General features: G+C 44.7%; 1 protein-coding gene and 1 long non-coding RNA gene across 4 annotated transcripts in view; both read right to left on the reverse strand.

Moving 5' to 3' along the window:
• Positions 1-13,569, reverse strand: part of TMEM268 (transmembrane protein 268) — a 209,507-nt gene that overhangs the window by 52,972 nt on the left and 142,966 nt on the right. The window lies entirely within an intron of this gene.
• Positions 845-4,490, reverse strand: LOC118017771. The gene is made up of 2 exons (XR_004681236.1): positions 2,159-4,490; positions 845-1,510 (listed from the first exon to the last, which is right to left on the reverse strand). It is a non-coding gene; the product is annotated as an uncharacterized LOC118017771 (long non-coding RNA).

A 13,569-nucleotide genomic window follows, 5' to 3' on the forward strand; every position in this document is an offset into this window, starting at 1 on the left:
GCCAGTAACACCACCGCTCCCAGTTGTGACAACCAAAACTGCCTCCAGCTCTGGCCAAATATCCCCCAGCTGAGAATCACTACCCTAGACCTATGATTGAAAAGGACAAATTATATAGCCCTCTCTCCCAGCAAACCCTACCCCCCGACACACACACCACACATCCAAGACACAGACAGGGCAGCCACAATCAACACACCTGGTAGAAAGAATGGGGAACACAGAAATTCTGCTAGGCAGACTTCAGGAAGGCTCTTACTCTGGGTGAGGGACTGTGACTCTCCTCTCAGGGCAGCTCGTGCTTATCCATTGTTCTCTTGAGCCCTGGGTCCACCCTTTGGGAGCCATGACCTTCCTTGGACTTATATGAAGTGGGTATTTGATATTACACTCCCCATTGGGCATAGTTTCTTTAGTCTACTTTCTATTCCTGGAAGGTTGGCATCCCAAGGGTTGTTTTGAGCCTCAAAGATTTCCTAGACCAGACTCCTGGTGTCTTTTGCACTGTTTCACTCAATAGCATAACAGATTTCTTTTTTTTTTTTTTTTTTTTACTTTTTTTTTTTTATTCTTATGTTAATCCCCATACATTACATCATTATTTTTAGATGAAGTGTTCCATGATTCATTGTTTGTGCACAACACCCAGTGCTCCATGCAGAACGTGCCCTCCTCAATACCCACCACCAGGCTAACCCATCCTCCCACCCCCCTCCCCTCTAGAACGCTGTTTGTTTTTCAGAGTCCATCGTCTCTCATGGTTCGTCCACCCCTCCGATTTCCCCCGCCTCATTCTTCCCCTCCCGCTACCTTCTTCTTCTTCTTCTTCTTTTTTTTTTTCTTAACATATATTACATTATTTCAGATTTCTAATCTATTTGCAGTGACTACAGCCAGAGTTCTTTTTAAGATCTAGTTCTCAACTCTTTTTCCTTGATTTTTCACTTCCTTGTTTCTCATTCTCGTAAGCTAATGGCAGCTACCAGGAGGCTATATGGAAAAAATCAATGAAGAGGCTGCTCTTTTCATCTGATCTTTGCCCTGAGGCATTTTTCCAACTAAGTGGTTCTACTAGACTTTTGCCACTTAAGTCCGTTGTGAATCCCATCCCTCATTGTGTAGTATCTAAAGCAGTATGCTATTTCAAATTCAAGGCCTCACATTTATGGACTCTCTCTATTCTACTTACCTTCTGTTTACAATTGACCTAATAATTCCCAGAGCTCATCTCACACCTGTAATACCTTACCAAATGCAGCCATGCTACCTACCATTCTCCTGTCTCCAATTTTCCTACCTCTTCCCGGTGGGATGGTGAGTTCCATGAGGACAGAGTCTGCCTTTCAAGATGTCCCAGGCAGCAACCGTTCAAACACCTTTGCCATGGCATGCCCTGGCCTCCATCTTTCAGTGCCAAGTCCAATTTCCCATTATCTGTCCCCTTATCACTCAGCTAACATCATATATTTGATGGTTTTGCTTTGGAGCACTCCACTTCTTGTCCCAATCTCTGCATCAAAATAATGAACAGTAGCTGTCAAAACAGACAAAGCCTAAAATTTCAGTAGATCAACATCATAAAGGCTTATTTCTCACTTATTCAAAGTCCAATGAAGATAGGCTTCCCTTTTCTGTTTTGGAGCGACAGGAGAGCCGATTGCTTCTAGATCCCAAGCAGTAAAAGACGAGATTTTTAAAAGGCATCAGGGAATAAAGACCCAGTAAAACCCTGGTAGAAAGATCAAACTGCAAGTGTGTTTCCTCTCCCTCTTTCTATCTTTTGTGGCCTTGGCAAACTGTAGCTATAATATGGTGGAGAACCATTCGTGGGTACAATCACCTGGTGCCCCCAGGAGCATCACCTCCCTCAACTTTCTTGTCCAGTAGTGGCTCTCAAGCACCCAAGGGAATATCAGTAAACTTGGGAGCCTCCACAAATAAAGGTCTGGCTTAGTGTGAGAACTGGAGACTGTACTGTGGGAGAAGCCAGTTCTGGTGGACACAAATATTTTGTTCACAAATATTTTGCAGACCCTTCTTGGGCACAGAGTTCCCATCCCCACCTCTTAGACATAAGACTCTGGGCAATGCAACGTTACTGAAGGTGACATGTGTCACTTCTGGTAGAAGCTTCCCGGACCAGCACATGGAGACTCACATCCTCCTTCTTCGACTACCACAGGTCAGCCATGTTTTAGGTAGAGGCTGCTTGCTCAGCCTGGGTCCTGGGGTGAGTGGGAATCTGAGCAGTGGTCCCAGCCTGCAGTGAATATACAGAGTAAGTAAGTGACAAGTAAGCAATAGTCTCTCTCTTTGGCCAAAATCTGCTCAGGGTTCTGTGAACTCTCTTCTCAACTAGGCTCTGATTTTGAGCTTTGGTGTTTGTCTCTGTGCTATCCCATCTTAGCAAGAAACCTGCCAAGTCAGTCTAGCCAGAATCCTCCTTCCTCTGTATTTGATCACTCTTGATATCCAGTTAGGCTCTTCATCCTCTATCATCTCCCAGGTCGCATCTGCTCACCCTGGCCTGCCTTCAGTAAGAATCCTGTTGGGTCAGTCTAGCCAAAGTTCCCCTTATTCCTGATATATCTCAGTAATTTTCCATTCACTGATCCTCACCCTACTCCTTAGCTAAAGATTTTCCACTTGCCCAGGCTGTCCTCAGATCCAAGTGCAATGTCTACAAGGCTCCATTGAAGTGGTCCTTACACCCACTGCGATAGCTTCCTTTCAATGAAGTCTGCCTTACCGTTCTTTAGCAAGTGTCCTGAATAATTATCTTTTTAACAGTTAGAATATTATTTTTTCTCAAGAACTCAACCTTTGTTCCTGAGAGCGCCTGAGATCCTGGGATCATCAGTTCCTACAGCATAACTTAGCCCATGCTGCCGCTAATACCAGATGATCCTGAAGAAGAGAGAACACAGAGGGAACACGGTCATGGTCACCAACCACCTGAAGAGCTAAGTGGAAAAGCAGCACTAGATTTGCTCATGCATTGCTCCCAAACTGGAAGTCACGGGGAGGTAGCCCAGCCTGAGGAAGAATGTTCTGAGGGTCAGTATTGAGAAGTTGGTCACTGGACATAACTGCAGAGGTGCAAGCAGGTGACTGGGAGATGGGACGAAGGCTGAGATGCCATGATTATAGGGAAAGTCCATATTGTAGGTGGCTTTTTACCCTGGAGTTTCCACCTGGCAGTCAGGAAAACACAGGAACTTAGCACTGGCCAGTACCTCAGCTAAGCCAAAGAACACATCCTCCCACGGAGGCCCAAAGGGCCCGGATGCAGTCCTTCTCAAGGAACTCACATGGATTTTCTCCATCAGACACAGCCCTTGGATCTCCAGGGTGTTACCTCTCTGTGTCTTTGTCTTTGTGTTTTCCCTTAATCTTTGTGTATTTCTGCCTCCATCTCTGTCTCTCTGTGTCTATGCATCCATTTCTCTTTCCCAGCCTCCCCTCTTTCCCTCAGCTCCATGCATTGCTTCCACCAATGTACCACTCAGATGTTTTGGATAAAAAATGACCCCTGTGAAACCAGTCCTCACCATAGCCAGTACTAAAACCATCTACTTGCTCAGCCACATCTTTAGTCTCTGATTCTTTATTACCACTTCCTTTTCATCTCTAGAGTGGAGCTCCTCCCCTAACCAGGCATTATTCATCTCCAGCTTCAAAGTCTCCAGCTGAAAGCTTGTGCTCAACCTCTCCCTTCTAAATTCCAAAATCTGGCCCTGGTTCCAGGACAGTGCCTTGTCCTCCTTCCCTGCCTGAGCCCTCTATCCAGCTCCAGAAACATTCCCCAGAAAGGCCATGACAAGGGTGTGGCCACTGTGAACTTTATTGGGTACAAAGGGTGGAGGTTTAAAGACTCCAAATAGAATGTCCCCGGCCAGGGACACCCACCCTGGCCTGGGGAACTGCCCAGCCCTCTGCCTCACCCTCATTCCTGCTCCTCCCCCATGAAGTCCCCAGGGTGCCTTTGATGGCTCCTGCCTCACGCCTTGGCTCTCGCCCTGACCTCCACTGGCCACACCCTCTATGGGTGGCAGTGTGACAGGAGGGCAGAGAAAACAGAGCACAGGCCCAGGAATGTAGGGGTCTGGGTTCAATGTCAACTCTCTCTCTACCACTCCCTTTTTGGGTAGTTCTGAGCATGTGGTATCACTCCTCTGTTGTCTGTTTCCTAGTCTTAGACATTGGAGTTACAGTGCCTAGAGAGAATCAAGTAAGACCATATACAGAAAGCTCCTGATGCGGAGCCAAGAAAAAAGACAATGACCATGAAACATTTATTCCCATTCCATCTCCAGGTCCCTCATCATCTTCTAGGCTGACCTGCAGCTAGTAGGCACAGGGACAGCAATACTGCCTACCTGCCACCAGTCTACTCTGATGGGTCAGCAGACACGCAGTCGGTTGCTATTTACCTTGAATATCCCCACCCAGCCACCACCACCCTACTCTCCATCCTCCTCCCTTCTCCATCCGTGACACCCACTCAAACCCCAAATGTCAGCACTCCCTCCTCTCTGAGCTCCCCTGGACCCCTCTGAACCATGATCATCTGTCTCCACTTTGAGTCCCACTCACTGGGCACAGACAACAAGGTGTGGTGAGGGCACTGTGTTCGCCCAAACTTTCATTTAGCATCCACTCTATGCCCTGAATTTGGGAGACTTGGCAATGAAAAAGACATGGTCTCTACCCTTGCGATATTTCCCGGCCAGTAGGCGGGAGAGCTATATACATAAATCATGACAATACAATGTGATAAGACTTCAGTAATTGAGGTGTCAGCCAGACACACAGAGAGGAGGGAGCTCTACCTTGGCTTGGGGCTCTCACTTGGAATGCCACTTCATAGCTTAGCCCTCTGCCCCTTTAATTTAAGAATCATTCGACTTAATCGAGCGCTAAGAGCCAATACTGTCTATGTTGAGAGGTAAGGCTACAACCATGGACAAAATAACCAGGGTCTTCTCACTGATATGAGGAATTCTTAATCTCAGGAAACAAACTGAGGGTTGCTGGAGTGCTGGGGGGTGGAAGGGATGGGGCGGCTGGATGATAGACATTGGGGAGGGTATGTGCTATGGTGAGCGCTGTGAATTGTGCAAGACTGTTGAATCACAGATCTGTACCTCTGAAACAAATAGTACATTATATGTTAAAAAAGAAGAAGAAGAAGAAGAAGAAGAAGAAGAAGAAGAAGAAGAAGAAGAAGAAGGAGAAGAAGAAGGAGAAGAAGATAGCAGGAGGGGAAGAATGAAGGGGGGGAAATCGGAGGGGGAGATGAACCATGAGAGATGGTGGACTCTGAAAAACAAACGGAGGGTTCTAGAGGGGAGGGGGGTGGGAGGATGGGTTAGCCTGGTGATGGATATTAAAGAGGGCACGTTCTGCATGGAGCACTGGGTGTTATATGCAAACAATGAATCATGGAACACTACATCAAAAACTAATGATGTAATGTATGGTGATTAACATAACATAATAAAAAAAATAATAATAATCAGGGTCTTCTATCTCAGATCTGTCACGTCTGTATCTTCAGTTTCTGGTTCAGTTGGGGCCACAGAGTAACTGGGCAGTGAGGGAATGCCCACGCTCATAGCCAGGCCTCACAACCTAGCAGCCTTCTTGGTTGAAACTGAGTAATAACGTGAAGGCCAGAGAAGGGAGAAAGAGCGCAGCAAACAGGGTGGTGGTTTGGCCTGGCCATGACTTCTCAGGCTCCATTTTGCTTGCTCCAAACCTGCAGGCACGATGTCACCACTGGGTACGCCTTCCTGCCTCTGCAGCCCCTTGCTTCACTCCTGGACCTTTGCCAACCCACTGTCCACCTGAGCACTCTGCTCCCAGCTGGAATGTGCCATCTCTCCAGAGACAGGGCTCCCTCTATCTTCGTCCCATAACCAAATACTCAGAAAGTACGTAATTGTAACTTCAGGCCCTTTTAAGTGAATGCTTATGAGCTCTAACAGTGGGGTCTGGTTCAAGACATTATTTATCTGGCAACACAAGCTGCCTGGACCAGAATCAGGAACATAAAAATAAATAAATAAAATAAAAACTTCCCTCTGTGAAACAGACAAAACAGACACCCTGGAATCTTTGTACTAACACTCATCCATGTGGTTTGTCGGAAAGTCTTATCAGGACCACACACAGCACTCACTGACTCTTATTTCTTATCTGGTTTTGGATCTCAGAAGGACAAAACTGGGACTGTCATCATCCCTGGATCATGGCACACCATCATCATGGCCCGTGCTTGGCCTGCTTTTTACTTAGCCAGTTACTTAGTTATAACACTATAAATACCCATGAACCCACGACATAAAATGAAAGCCAGGATGTTGGGGCGCCTGGGTGGCTCAGTCATTAAGCGTCTGTCTTCGGCTCGGGTCATGATCCCAGGCTCCTGGGATCGAGCCCCATATCGGGCTCCCTGCTCGGCGGGGAGCCTGCTTCTCCCTCTGCCTCCCCGCCTTGTGCTCATGATCTCCCTCTCTCAAATAAAGAAATAAATAAAATGTTTAAAAAAGAAAGCAAGCAAGCAAGCCAGGACGTTGAGGGATATCATATGACACCCCCTCGAAACCCCTCACAACCACCACTAAACTGCCCCAGCTCAGGGTATCCATCATCCCGAGTCCTATGTTTATCAAGACTTACTTTTTAATTTGTTGTATCTATCTGTATGTACACATGCACACGCATGCATTATTTTTAGCTTTATATAACCTTTGCTGTAGATAATCTTTGGGTAAGACTCATCCCTCTCGAGGCGTGGGGCATTTTTCCCTCACTTGGACGACTGTACAGCTGCACGGTTTTCACCACCTTTCCTGGTGAAAGGCACCAGGTGTGCATCCAGGTTTTTGTTACCATGGCAACTGTTGTACCCAAGGTCCTTGTAGGCACCTCCTGTTGAACGTGTGCAAGAGTCCCTCTTGGCCATGTGCTTAGGATGAATTGGCTCTAACCTGTGTGAGAATCTTGGTGACTCTAAAGGGCAGCCAAATCCAAGCAAAGCAGAGAGAAAGGGAGCAACTAGGAAACAAGGAAAAGAAGAGAAGATTCTAAAAGCCTGATTTGTGGGCGTACTCAGCGTAAGAGAAACATTGCTCTTTGGGATTCAGTGGCTGCAAAGGACCCAGGCTCAGACTTTGCGATGTTCATGGTGGAAACCGGAATTATCCAGACACGGTTAAATCGGCTTTCATATCCCCACTCAAGAATGTAAATACTGTTGCTGTTTTGGGAAAACACCCAATCCCGGCAGAGATGGGGTGATAGGTGTTCCCACCTCTACAAACACAGGGCCTCAAACATATTCATAGCTTCTGTCCTAGAGATGCCCCTCCTGGGACTCCATGCAAGACCCACAATACAACAACAACAACGAAAGAGCCATGTTTTATTTCTAAATTAATAAGAAACAATCCCAATGCACTTTAAGTGGGAGTTGTTAAAATGAACTGTCGTACTTCTGTTTGAGAGAAGGTCTATATGGCCCTGAACAACTTTATTCCCGGAATGCTGCCATTCAGTGAGATGCACAGAAATCACAATGGGACACACAAGGTGATCCCTTGTTTAAAAAAAAGAAAGAAAACCATGGAAAATGAAATTGGAGAGAAATACTCCGAAAGGTCAATACCAGTTTCTAAACAGTTTAGACCAGAGGTCAGAAAACTACTCCCCACAGGTGAAATCCAGCCAGTCAGGCTTTTGTCTTCACATTAAGAACGGTTTCCTGTCTGTAAATGGTTGTATAAACACCTATATGATACCTTCAATTTTGCCCCTCAGTTCACAAATTCTAAAATACTGACTATCTGACCCACTGCCAACCTCTAGTTTAGGGAATTATTTTCCTTCCCCACTCTTTTTTTTTTTTTTTTTTTTTTTTTTGGTTCCTAGAGTCAAATATGTCACTTTTATAATCAGGAAAATAAAGTTGTTTTAAAGTTGTGGGGAATTATATTTTAGAAAGTTTTCCATTCAAAATGGTTCCATTTAGGTTGTCCCTTAGAAGGCTGTGGGGCAGTCATTGAAAAGTCTTTCATCAAATAGCTCATCTGCCAAGAGAACCAGAAAGGGGAGGTCCTGCCACCATCTCTACCATTCCAGGAAGGGGGAATCGTGGCCTAGATTAGCACTCTTGCAGGAAGCATGTGGATGTTGCATAAGTCAAAATACGCTTGGATGTCCAGAAGTCATTACTGAAAAAAATAACTATTTTTCCCAATTGGGGAAGCAATAGGGAAAACGTCTGCCTCCCCATCCAGCTGCCCATACTAATTACTCATTGCACCCCCTGGGAAAATTGCCTCATGGCATAGTCTGGAAAGGGGGTTACTCAGCAAACAAGGATATGTAAACACAGGTGGGAAGAACAATCAGTGGACAGAGAAGCATAGAGACCCTGAAAACATTTCCTCAGCAATCACAAAGTTCACCTCCTTAGCACCATTTTACAGATGGGGAGAATGAGGCCTAAAGATAGAAATGATTTAGAGTCATTTCTGTCTCAGTGAGATCAAGAGCTATAAAAGACATCAACTCTAACAATCTCCAGTAATTGAATTTCCTCTAAAATATCCGCAGTAAGTGGTTGTTCAGGTCCCGTGTGTTCTCATGGGACAGACAGCTCCCACCTTTGGAAACAGCGTGACTAGTCACTGAATAGCATTGACATAATCTTAAAATTTAGCTGAAACATGCTTCTCAGTACACTCTACTCATTGGCCTGTTTCAACTCTCTGGAGGCCACACAATCCAAAATCCAAAAAGCCCTAAAAATTTGAAAGCTGTTATAATACACTTGGCAGCAAAGGCTAAGTTGAAAGGGTACACACATGCGTGTGTGTGTGTGTGTGTGTGTGTGTGTGGTCCTTATCTAGCCCACTTAGTATGAGTGTGTTGGGTTGCAGAGATATTTCTGTGTTTGATTATATCTCACTGTTTCAAATCCCACTAAGTGTATTATGTAATATAAGGCATATGGAGGGGATTATTAAGGTGAACCATGTGAAATTATTATTATTATATGTCAAAAATGGTCAGATAATGGTGATTCCATATAGCTTAACTTAATGCTTTTCCAAAACCTGACACCAAAGATTTTGAATTAAGAAACTAAGGACCTGAGGGTGCCTGGGTGGCTCAGTTGGTTAAGCGACTGCCTTCGGCTCAGGTCATGATCCTGGAGTCCCGGGATCGAGTCCCACATCGGGCTCCCTGCTCACCAGGGGGTCTGCTTCTCCCTCTGCCCTCTTCCCTCTCGTGCTCTCTGTCTCTCATTCTCTCTCTCTCAAATAAATAAATAAAATCTTTAAAAAAAAAAAAAGAAATTAAGGACCTGAAATCACATTTAGATTATCTGGGTACTATAAAGCAGTAGAAATAAAAATATATTCTCCCTCTCCAATTTTTTTTTGTGAAAATTTTCAGATATTCAAAAAAGTTGAAAGAATAAAATAATGTAATAAAGGACTGCAATCCTTAAAAAAAAAAAATTAAGGACCTGTAATCAAGAGGAGCACCCACTTTAGAGCACTATGTGATAGGTGCTGTGCCATGCGAGGTTCTCAAATTAATTTTGCAACCAAGTCTCTGCCTGGGACCCCAGACTCATCATCCACTGCATCCTTGTAATGTCACCTACGCTTGGTTGTCTGAAAGTCACCTTCAGTGGTGCACATCTTGATTCTGAGCTCTCAAGCTTCCTTCCCTGTCTCCACTAATGGCATCTCCATCCTTCTAAGGCTCCAACCAAGAACCTTGAACCCAGAGTTTTCTTTTCTCTTTCTCTCTCACCATACATCCAGCTGGATAAGAAATTATGTCTGCTCGGGGCGCCTGGGTGGCTCAGTTGATTAAGCATCTGCCTTCGGCTCAGGTCATGATGCCAGAGTCCTGGGATCAGGCCTCACGTCGGGCTCCCTGCTCAGCTGGGTGTCTGCTTCTCCCCTGCCTGCCACTCCCCTTGCTTGTGCTCTCTCTCTCTCTGTCAAATAAATAAATAAAATCTTTTAAAAAAGAAATTATGTCTGCTCTACTTCAAAATATATCTGGAACCCACCATTTCTTGTCACCCTTACCGTCACCACCTTGTCCGATCCACCATCTTGCCTCACCTGGATGATTGCAGCAGTTTCCAAACTGGTCTCCCTGATTCCACCCTTCCTTCGGGCTACTCTCAACACAGCAGCCTGGATGATCCTTATGAGGCAAAATTAGAACCTGCCACTCCTCTACCCTACATGTGCTAGAGCCTCCCCGCCACACGGAATGAGAAGCCAAGTCCTACCCATGCCCAGAAGCCCAGAACCTCCTCCAATACTGTTCTGACCTCATTGCTCCTGGTCTCCTCCTCCCTCACTGCTCCAGCCTTCCCGGCTATCCCCATGCTCCCGGAACACAACTGCTTAAAGCCAGGAGCAGTTTGCTCCCAGACACCCATGGCTTCCCTCACCTGAGGTCTTCATTCTCCTCTTAGCACAGGTGGGCTTTTCTGACCACCCTATGTTAAAATGTAACTAAAGTAACTGCCTATCTCCCTACACACTTAACTTATTTTATTTACTGGCCATCTCAATCCACTAGAATATAAGCTTCATGACCATACAGATTGCTGTCTGCTCTTGTCACTGCTAGAAAGTACCTAGAACCCAGTATCTAGAATGCTACCTTGCACATAATTGGCGCTCAGACACAATAACTCGTCATTTATCTGTAAGCTATTTACCTTCTGCCTTGGAATCCACTGAGAAGCTAGAAGGAAGTGAGAAGTAACTTTTAGCAGCCAAAATAGATGTCTGTATCACCAAAGAGTTTACAGATGGCAAATAAGTGCATGAAAAGATGTTCAACATTGTTAGCCATTAGGGAAATGCAAAGCAAAACCACAGTGTCACTATACACCTACCAGAAGAGCTAAAATGAGAAATAGTGATAACACCAAATGCTGGAGGGAGGATGCAGAGAGGATGTTGGCTCTTTCACATTGCCGGTGGGAAGCAAAATGATACCACCACTCTAGAAAAGAGAATATGGCAGTTCCCTACAAAACTATGCAGGTGCCTACTGTTATGGCCCAGCAATTTCGTTCTAGACATTTACACCAGAAATGAAATTAAGGCACTTTCACACAAAAAGCTGTGCACTAATATTCATAACAGCTTTATTCATAATAAGTCAATCTTGGAAATAACCCAGCAGTCCTTCAATGGGTCACCAGTTACACAAACCGTACTATATTCATATCATGGAATATCACTCAGCAATCAAAAGAAACGAACTACTGATCATGCAATAATTTGGACGGACCACAAGGAAATTATGCTGAGTGGGAAAAAAAAAGCCAATTTCAAAAGGATATAGACTACATGATTCCATTTATGTAACATTTGTGAAATAACATGATTATTGCGTTGGAAGGTAGACTGGTGGATGGCAAAGGTTAAGTGAGGAGGGGAAGAAGGGTGGTAGCAATGGCTTGAACTGTAGCATGAGGGATCCTTGAAACAGAGCTTTTCTGTGTCTTGACTGTGGTAATTGTCACACACATCTACACATGTGACAAATTGCACAGAACTAAATATGTATACACAAATGAGTGCATATAAAACTGGTAGAATCTGAATATCAATGTCAATGTCAGTTTCCTGGTTGTGATGTTATGCTCTCGTTATGCAAGATGTTGCCTTTGGGGAAACCTGAGTAAAGGATATACAGGACCTCTCTGTTCTGTTTCTTACAACTACATGTGAATCTACATCTACAACCATCCCAATTAGATGCACATAGTTTCATGCCCTAAAACTCTTATTCTCTTCTCATAGGACATTCCCTAGGCACAAACTCAGGATCTATTGACCCTTACTTTAAACAGAAGTATAACAAGCTTAGTTGCCAGGTTTTGTAGATAGCCAGGTACATTAAAACGAGTAGGGTCTGCTAGAGTTCTCAAGGTCACACAATTGAGGGACTAAATCCCAGATCTCCAGATCCCTAGTCTGGTGTCTTTAGTGTTCCCCATCTTTTGAAGCCTTCTTATATTGTGGCTGATGATATATACTTCTTCATGTGAACCCATACATCTAACACTTTTAAGACCCTGGTTTGATTAAGCATACCAACTTCCTAAAAAAGAAATACAAGAATAAGAACACATTTGCAAGCTCCTTCAGGATGATCGGATATTAAGTGTGACTGTGTGTTTAAAAGTTACAGTGGCAAAGATTTAGTTTAGTCTTAAAGAAAAGTTTCCTACTAGGTTTGTTAAACCAAGAATGGGTAACCAAGGGACATAAAAATCATCCTGTGCTGGATTCTTTGGAAATATGTTAGATGCTTATTTCAACAGATGTCTGTTAAGACCATCATTACATTAGGAGCTACAACCATAGGGAAGGGATGGGACTTAGCACCTGCCCTCCTACATCTGATGACTTAATGGGGGTGATAGAAAAGTAGCCAGCCACAGTCTAGTATGAAATATTTGATGATAGGGGAAGAATGAGAAGCTATAAAAACAAAGAAGATGAGCATCTCACCCAATCTTGGAGGCAGGCGAAGAAGGGAAGGTTTTAATACAAAGTTTTAAAATAGGGGGGCATGGTGATATGAAGGGGAAAGACTGGAAGCTGTCATGGTGGAGGGAAAAGCATGTGCAACAGTGTAGCTAATCCATAATGCATTTAGGAGAACTGCAGCTTGGGAAAGTCGTAAGAGATGAGGCTGGACACTGGGGAGGGGTGATGTGGGCAGGGACCAGGTATTGAAACACCTTTCCAAGTAGACTACAAGGCTCAGGCGGTGAAATAAGCAGAAGTAGCAACTGAATGGAGGTGCAAGTCGGACTGGTTTCCACCACATGCCACAGGACATCCTTAAGTTTTCCTATTTCTATAACCCATCTTTTTGCAAGGTCCTCTACTCTTCTCCGACTTCACCCTCCATAAGCTTCAAGGCCTAGTTCCAATACCACGTCTTTCTCCAGGAAGCTTTCCCAACCCTTAACTGGAAAGGATGGCCTCTCCCTGGGCACGCTGGGTGTGGGTATCCGTGTACGTGCATAACACAGCAGCACGTGCAGCCTAGTACAATGGTTATGACACTCCGGAGCCGGCTGACCTGAGTCTTAATCCTATGGTTCCATGTCCTTATCTGTCAAGTGGGAATAAAATATTACGTCAAAAGATTATCTCAGGATTGAATAACTTCACTGGTACATTTAACTCCCTTAGAATAGTGACTGGCACTGAGGAAATGTTTAATAAATGTGGCCCCCATACACACCCAACTGTGGGCAAGGCCTATCACTTGTGCTCAATCAACTTGGAATTAATCAGAGACGAAAAGTCAATGTCCTCTCCTCATGGACAGTCACCTCTATGACCTCATGCTCTTTGCTTAGACAACTGGTCAACTCAGGCTAGGTATGCGTTCTCCTTTCACAGGTGGATGTGTAATAGAAGTAAGAATCCCAAATAGAGATTTAGAGGAACTAGACCATCATCCTGGCTCCTCTGTCTTAATCCCTGGATG

The sequence above is a fragment of the Mirounga leonina genome, unplaced genomic scaffold (assembly GCF_011800145.1).
Source record: "Mirounga leonina isolate KUSES-001 unplaced genomic scaffold, KU_Mleo_1.0 Mir_170, whole genome shotgun sequence".
In the NCBI taxonomy this organism is placed as follows: Eukaryota; Metazoa; Chordata; class Mammalia; order Carnivora; family Phocidae; genus Mirounga; species Mirounga leonina.